Consider the following 8,510-nt stretch of genomic DNA (forward strand, 5'->3'; position numbering starts at 1 on the left):
CTTTCCCCACACACACTTTGCAACTTCTGAGTCACCTTCTCACCTGTCTGTGGTAGAACACGTTGGCGGTTCTGGGGAGGCCTATACGCTTACAAGTGAATATCTATTCTGTCAGGACACTGAGACACCCCCATGATCACTCTGCAGTGAAGATTTTGCATTAGAACTAAGCAGCAAAAGTTCAGACTGATGCCTGAAGTAATGGAGAGGTTTTATGTTGATCTCAACACCACCAGAATTTTACTGAACGCAGGTTTTTTTACTGGCGTAGTTAGATCAGCCTTGACTCTTCTGTGTTTCCTTTTCAATAATTTGTATTCAGTACAGGCTGTGCTAAAATAAACCCAAAAAGTACAATGATTGCTTTAATACAGTATTTCCAAAGCTGGAATTTGGGGAAAAGAAAATGAGCCAATGAGCAAACAACTTTTTCCTGTTGTTTTTGTTCTACTGCATAAGGTGCATTAACCTAACTGGCCGTGGTTAAATATAACCGACTGCGCTCCCCCAGACTGGAGCAGCCGGTTGAGTTTTAACAATGGGCATTCTGCGGGGTTTCTTCCCCTGGAACGGTGGGATCAGCATTCAAAAACCAAGGTGGAGGAAACGCTAATGGCCGTAAGAATTCTGGCAAACTCCGTTACAGTAAGAGCTCTGTATTCAAACGTTCCCTATTAAAGAAATACCAATTAGAAAAGTACTTTTGAAAAGAAACACAAATACCTAAAAATAAGTAAAAGCTTAATAACTCTCATTACTTTCCATTAATTTCTCATGAACGTGACTAGGGTATGATTATTCTAACCCATTACGCTCTTGCTTCTAAGACAATCCAAGCTCCCTCCAAGCCAGAGTATCTCTACAGAAGATGATAAGCAGGCGAGGAGACGTGTGGAGATGGGGTCCTCCCTCTCTCCCCCTCTCCTCCTCGCTGGCTGTTCAGGGGCAGGAACTCCGGGCTGGCAGAGCTCAGCCACCCTGCTCCTCTGTCGTGACCACACCGCGAAAAGCATGGGGAGAGCCTGCTCTTGGCGTCTCCCTCTCAGTCCATGCTAGACCTGCTGTGGGAGCTGTCTGCTCGGGTGGCATCGCGGGATGCCTTTCTTGCTCTTCCCACACCCACTGGTACCTAATTCTAGAAGGTTCTGTGCTCATTTTAATATATTCTCTTAGCTGCTGCCCAAATGGGATAAAGGTTTCTACCTGCTTTATTTCCCATGATAAACATGTTAAAGATAGTGAAACGTCCAGATACCACAGCAATAGGAACATTAAAAAACCTTACATTAACTTTTCTGTCTGTGTAAGAATTCACAGGGGGTTCATACACAGGAAGGAATCTGGTAAAGAAGAAGTTATTTATGAAAAATTCTCTCTTTTTTTTTTTCCTTAAAATGAAGTGTGCATTGAAAGTACACAATGGTTGCAGTGTTGCGGCAGCCCGTGTTCATACAGTGTTTGCACTAGTGGAGCACTGGGCATGTCTCCAGAGCGTGTGACCACTGTTCGTTACGCAGTCAAGCTGTGCCGCCAAAATGCTCTTTCACAATGATTTACCAGATTCTGAGGCCTAAGAAACAAAACCAAAAGCAAATTCAGACTTTCCCTGAATTGAAACTTGCTTTAAACAAGGTGGAGGTGTAAGTCCTCACTGACGTCATCGAGCGATGCAGACCCTGAACTAACTGGGAGATTGCAATATGATGAGCAGTTTGATGGTATCTGCCGGCTCTTATCTCACAGACGGAATCCGGGAGGCAGTCTGGAACACCCCCTCAGGTTTTTGTTACTATTGCCCTTAACGTGTGGTGAAGCCCATCGCTGCTGTAAAAGAAATTTGGTTGGCTCTTTGGCTCTTTGTTGAAAGAATGTCCCATTGCCTCCCATCCTCAAAGGAATGGGATAAACACAGGGAAACCGCGCAGGGCTACGGCAGTGTCCGTCTAGTTCTGCTATCAGAGGCTAACGGACGGGTGAACCCCCACTGCTCCCACCGGCTCGTGGCAAAGCTCTGATCACCCGGCTGACTCCACGCTCATACATCCCGCAGCACTAATCTTCTCCAAGAAGATATAGAAAGGGACAGAACAGCCGCCTTCTGTGAGACTCTGTCATGGCCCTGGAGCAGGCGAGCTCGCCTTGGCCCATGAGAACCACGCCTTATATCCCCTGGCTTCCATGGAGTCAGAAGGCCCATGGTATAAAAGAGCATTAAACGTGCCTTTCTTTCCAACCGCACTTACAGGAAAGACGAAAAGAAATCCTGCCAGCTCTTAGATAATTGTCCGTGCTATGAGCCTTCAGCCCCTTTCAAGCAGGAATCCAGCCATTATCAAAGGCCAGCTCTCAGGCTTTCCACTGAGAAGTTCATAAAATACCTATAAAGCCAAATTTTAGTTTGTGCTAAATTTATGTTAGGCAAATTTAATAAGAAACATTTTGAACAGCCACGTACCGCTGGGTCCCAGATGATTTTCTTATGGGACTAATGCAGAAAAATGATTGCCTCTTAAAATCCTTCTTGGGCACATCGTTCTTGCTGGTATTTAGGCCAGTTATGGAGAGAAGGTTAATCTAAATCATTTATCAAATATGAATATTGACTGTTTTTACCCTGCCGCTGTTCTTGAACTGGAAAAATACCACACTAGACTGTAGATAGGTCTGTAAATCATTGCTGTGTGTCGCGAGCAGAAATCCCTCTGAACGGAAAACTATTACATTATCGTAAACAAAAGAGCCAGAATACTGCAGGGAGAAGGGACTAGCACAGGGCTCCTAACAGGGAGAGGCTTGAGCAACTTGCTCTCATCTGAGCTCGTCTGAAGCCTGTTGTTCAAATTCAGTTCCAAGGTTTTCACTTCAGTCCGTATAGAGTTGGGTTTTCTTTTTTTTTTTTCTGCATTTCCTGACCCTGACTGTTGATACACTGTGATTTGTGCGTGTTGTCCAACTCTGTGGTACGTACAAGCTAACCACGTATGCTGCTGTGTGGCTGCGGGTGTTGCTATGATGCAACAATAATTTTAAAATTAGTTGTATTAAAACATCCACTCAGTGAAATATAACACGAATGAAAATCATTCTGAACTATGGCAATATAGGCAGTATCCAAAGGGATAAATAATAGCTTGTTTCCTAGAAACTGGATAACACTGGCTCCACTGGAACAGCAGTATAAACACGTTAAACTGGGAATTAATGAGAGGGTATGAATCCAGACCAATACATATGACAACAATCAGAAGTAACAAGGCTCCCAGGAGCACTGAAAAGGGCAGTGGGTAGAAGAAAGCACCGGAAGAGCACCCAGCTGCTGTGCCAAAGCCCCGAAAGCCCAGCGGACACAGCCACGGCTGGGCGGAGAGCAGAACGAGGAAAATCTGTCGAATAGGTTGTGGACACGCCATGGGCTGAGAAAGCATTTTCAACATACTTTCCATGCAAAGAGTCTAAATTGAAAATATTCCTCATACTTGCAGAGGTAGAGTGAACAGGTCTGGGAAATTTCCAGCACCTCTAACCACGGAGTGCCCACAGGCACAGAGGTCTTTGGAGACCCTGGATGTGGCTGCTGTTCTGCTGACTGTGCCCTTCCCGAGCACCTCGTTTTAAAATTTCAGGCTGTAATTATCCCCCATCCTCTTTCCTCTGTACAGTGTAAATTCTGGCTGTATGGTTGGGAAGCAATATTACTTCACTTTTTTATGTAGCATTTTACATCTCCCGGGCACTGAGGAGATGTTGATTCAGCCTGACAAGGCTGCACTGAAGTAGGTGGGTAATTACTGCTCTTATCCCTGTGCAAAATGCTGGAGAACTGAGGAGACTTGTCCTCGGAGAGAATCCAAGCCCCAATGAGGACTCAGGGCTGTGGGGAGCCACCTGTGTTCATCCAGGCAAACCAGCTCTTGGACTGAGCGGGAGAGGGGGAAGGAGAGGGGCTGTGGAGAGAGTGAGCTCTGCTGGAAGGGGACACCAATTTCAGCATAATTCTTCCAACTTCTGTTTTCTCTTTTCTCTCATTTATGACTCACACAAAGCTAATTGCCTGGTGATGTTCTGTTACTACACAGTTATGGGACTGTTTAGCGTGTCTTTTTAAAAAAGATAAATCATAAATGTTTGTTGAACCTGGAAAGCCCTGTAAGCTGTAAAGTTCACAGAACTACTCCTTTATGTGAGTGGGGTCTGCCCATAACTTGATGAATGTATTGCCAGATTGAAAAGAAAAAAGTCTGTAGTAAGGCAAATGCCATGAAGGTTCATATGATTTGAATTAAATTCAGATAATAACCATTCTTGGCTCAGTGGTGTTTGGAAAGAGAGTCTGAAAATCTCCTCAGAGACATTTCCTAGCTTAACTTTAAATGAGAGAGCTGTGACTGTCTATTCCTTTCAAAGAGGAATAAAAAGAGTTCAACATATTTAAATCTTTTACTAGAGCCTCTGCCCCTTTGAGAGCCTATTTCCTTTTCAAGTGGTATTTATAGATAAAAGAGGGGATGAGAGCAAGAAGATACACATCTGCCCCAAAATGTTCACCTCTCTGTGTGTCACACTCTATAAACATACACATAATACTCCTAACATCCAGAAATACGGATGCTCTGTGGGTGTCTGTGGACAAGGCACTTCATTCTGTCTGTATTTACTCAACCACCTGAGCAGGCACATTCAGAGGGCCCCTGTTACTGGAACTGGGTTATTTGCACTTGCCCAGGTAAAAAAAACCTTTTGAAATCCATAGCAAAATATTAAAAATGGATTTTCAACAGTATGACTGTTAGTTGGTTCAGGTGAACACATGTCAGTGCAGTGGCAGCGACACTAGCTGTTTGCTGTAACCGAGGTCTGGCAGCTGAGAAGAGCACAGTGGGAAGGAAGAACCAAGCCAACGTGATGCTATAAACACAATCCCACCATCCCAGTATAACTCAGAGCAGTCTCCAGGAAGCTGTAATTTATGTTGGCAACAACAATTTCAGTCAGACGAGAGTTCAGAGACATGCCATGTGCTTGATCAGCCCCTTCCACCACCCATACACCCTCTTTTCTGCAATTCCTCTCCAAAAAGTGGGTCTACCCAAGGGTTTTCAGGGAAGAGAAACCTTCAGCTCTCCTGTTTGACAGCCTCAACGCCGTTCTGTGGTAGAGGCAAGCTATTAAGGTCGGTTTCTAACCTTAAAATGCATCACTAGCACCAAAGTGCGCTCAGATCACAGGGCCTGTTGTAGTTACAAAGGGTTTGTAACAGTGAGAAAAACAAATAACTTACAATGGCTGACATTGTTTGTCCCCAGTCACATGATTTCCCTGTTTTACATGCAGGGAAATGCACAGCTTCCCTTACTACATTTCACCAGGCGCTGCCAAAATAATTTATAAGCAAGTAAATTAAAGCAAACCATGAATGAGAAAAAAATTCCTATAAAAACAAAGGCAATTGTGTTAGAATTCATATTACATGTGTGCGCGTATTTCTCATACCGTACAGCCGGTATAAGCAAACCACTTGCACGGCTGCCGTTCTGAACACACAACCATCCCCTCAGATTTGTCCATATTCTGTCTCATTTTATTTTTAATAAATAATCTTCAATAACCCTTCCTCAACCCTTAAACGGTACACATGTGTTTCAGCAGCTGACCTGCCTTTCTCTGTAGTGTAAATTTAATAGATGAGCGTGTGTGCGCGAATGCCCTGTCATCGGCTCACTGAACAGTACCTTCCAGATTACTGAAAAGTACTTACAAGTCCTGTTCTGCCCTCAATACCTGGGAGCAACACTGCTAGGCAACCTGTTTCCTTTCCCACAGATGTTTTCTGATGTGTAATTAACCATTTTGTGACACTTCTGACCAGATGACCTCTTAGAAACCTGTTCCGCATTGGTCCCGTCAGGAGGCAGAGTCTGTTCTCCTTATCCACTGAATGCGAGTTTCCTTCTCATATTCTTTCCTAGAACACCATTTCATCAGCGATTCAGTTTGCATTATTCAGCCTAAGGTTAGAAGAAGGAAGAAAGAAGAACTAAAGGATGCGTGCCAACGTGATGAAGGGACATGTGCGAGCAAAATGTGTTTGAGTTATGCTGAAACTGAAGTTGCTGTGGATATGGGACTAATTCTTCCTCCAGATTTAGAAGCAGCAGGACGTGTGTGTGTGTGCTTCGCGGTAAGCCTGAGTCACAACGACCAGAAACTGCTGCAGGGGAGTGGCAGCGGGGCACAAGGGGCTGGGAATTTACAGAGCCCAGATCCAAGCCTCACCTCTCCAGTGAACCCCAGCAGCGATGGGCACAAACCACCCTGCTGTGACTGCCCCGTGTCCAGGTTTGCCTTCACGGTCTGCATACCTGTGCATGACGTGACCACAGTACCCGAGGAAAACTGGCAAACCAGCCCTAAAGGGCATCCTGGAGAGACCCTGCGACAGCAGGTCATCGCGGCTCTCTCCAGCTGGAGTTGAGTGAAAGGTCTCAGTAAATTGTTTATGTCTGTGTTTGAAAGTCAAAACCACCTCACATGGAGCTGCAAACCTCAGAAATAATAAAATCAGCAGCATGCTGTGGAACGGTAAAAAAGGAGTCAGAAGTAGCAAAGGTTTCTGAAAGGGCAGTACAAGGTTGTACAAGGCTGCGTTTAGACAAGAGGAAGGGACGGTGTCCCCAGAGAAGCTGGGTAGAAACAGGGCTGAGGTAAGGTGGAGCAAAGGGAGGTTATCTGAATGAGAAAGCAGCTTGGAAAATGGAAACCTGGGACCCCACCACAGGCAGGATAAAATAATATGAGGTTTGGGGAGAAACAAGAAAGGGAAAAGGTCTGACAGGGTGGAGCATCCCAGGCAAGAGGACAACACAGGTCCTGAGGGCTGCAATGGTGCTACCAGCTCATTGCTGGGCCTTTGTCATCTTTAAATGATTCCTCACACGTCCCCCGGGATGGTGAGAAACTGATGGTTTCCCAAAACACCACCAATCTGCCCTATTTCTCCTAAAAATAAACCCTTTGTCTCGGGTATTACCTGTGTGGTCTGATTCAATTAGAATGTTCTTTATGTGAGAGCTTCTTCGTGTCTCACCTATCACTCCGAAGAGCCCATGAACAAGTGCTGCAGGTGCAACACTGCTGCCTTTCTGGTAAGTCCACTCACACCCCGAATTCTGTCTTTTTCCTGCCAAGTTTCTTCTGCCTTTAATTAAATGTACTCTTTGGTTAATTAATTATGCTTATATTATAAGGTTTATTAAAGCAAAGAGCTTTATTTCAGTTGCAAGAAGATTTAAACAGGGATTGTCTCAAGCACCTGCTCCAGTCTCTTCTGCTGAACTGCGGCTCCAAATTGTCGAAGCGTACAAGGGTAGAAGGACACTTTTTTGGCTCACTGGTCATTCTTTTGTTGTTCTCTTAAACACTCTGCTTAGGAAATGTCTCAGACACACGTTACCAGTCCCTGCCTGGCTCCAGTCTATTATTCCAGAAATGAAACTACTACAGGATGTAGATAAGGGCATTCAAGATGAGAAGAAGGTGGTGCTCGTACAAAAAACCCCACTGAAACCAAAGAAAAAGAAAACAAGGAGTACACCAGCCTGCAATTTGTCCTAATCTGTGACTTGGATTCTACGAGTCCCATCCTCTTTGCGAAGAAAGCTGGAATGCTCCTGAGTGAGCAATTCTCTCCGGGTCTAGCAGCATGAAAAAAATCCCTAGCAGACCGTGCACTAAGTAGAAGAAACGTAACAAACCTGAGCATGTGTTGGACCCAGGCAAACCCCTTCCATCTCCCTTGCAGGCACTGGCAGCGTTTTGTTTCCTGTTGTTGTGACTCACGCAATTTGAATACTGATTTTACCAGAAGTACGTAGAGGTTCCCATTTACGCTGCCTCTCACGGCGGGGGGTGGGTATTGGGACTCTGAACAGCACCAGGAGCAGCTCTCCGTTACCTGCCACCCAGCGGTCTCTGGGACAGCTGGAAGCCAACATCCTCCAAGTGAAAGTTAGAGCAGTCTCACACCATCTCGAGTCCTTCCCATACACCCTCCTGGCCTCCTATAGATGCCCGACAGAATGTAATAGCTCTCAAACCTCCCCAGCTCGGAGCCCTTTCCCCTACCCTAGCAGAGGTAGAAATAAATCTCGAGGTGTGCATAAGCCAGGGTTGGCTCTTCTGCCGCATCTCGACGGGTTATTTTGGATTGCAAGAGCAGCTCCGAGCGCTGTATGAGACACAGGAAGGAGCCCACTGCACTGTGTCGGTAACTGTGTGCTTCTGCGGGTGAGTTCTTCGAGCGTTTCCCTCCTGATGGGTTCAATATAACACACTCCGTGGCGCTCACGCATACGCTGAAGGCGTAGCAGGGTGGTCTTGCTTGGAAGCAGGGCAGGCTGTCCTCTCCATCCCCTAGCAGCCACACCGAGCAAGGCGCTGGGGAGACACGGAGAAGGCTCAGAAGACCCTTTCCTCGGGGAAAGGCTGTTCACAGCCGAGAACAGCGGCGGGGG

The sequence above is a fragment of the Buceros rhinoceros genome, unplaced genomic scaffold (assembly GCF_000710305.1).
Source record: "Buceros rhinoceros silvestris isolate BGI_N320 unplaced genomic scaffold, ASM71030v1 scaffold7236, whole genome shotgun sequence".
Lineage (NCBI taxonomy): Eukaryota > Metazoa > Chordata > Aves > Bucerotiformes > Bucerotidae > Buceros > Buceros rhinoceros.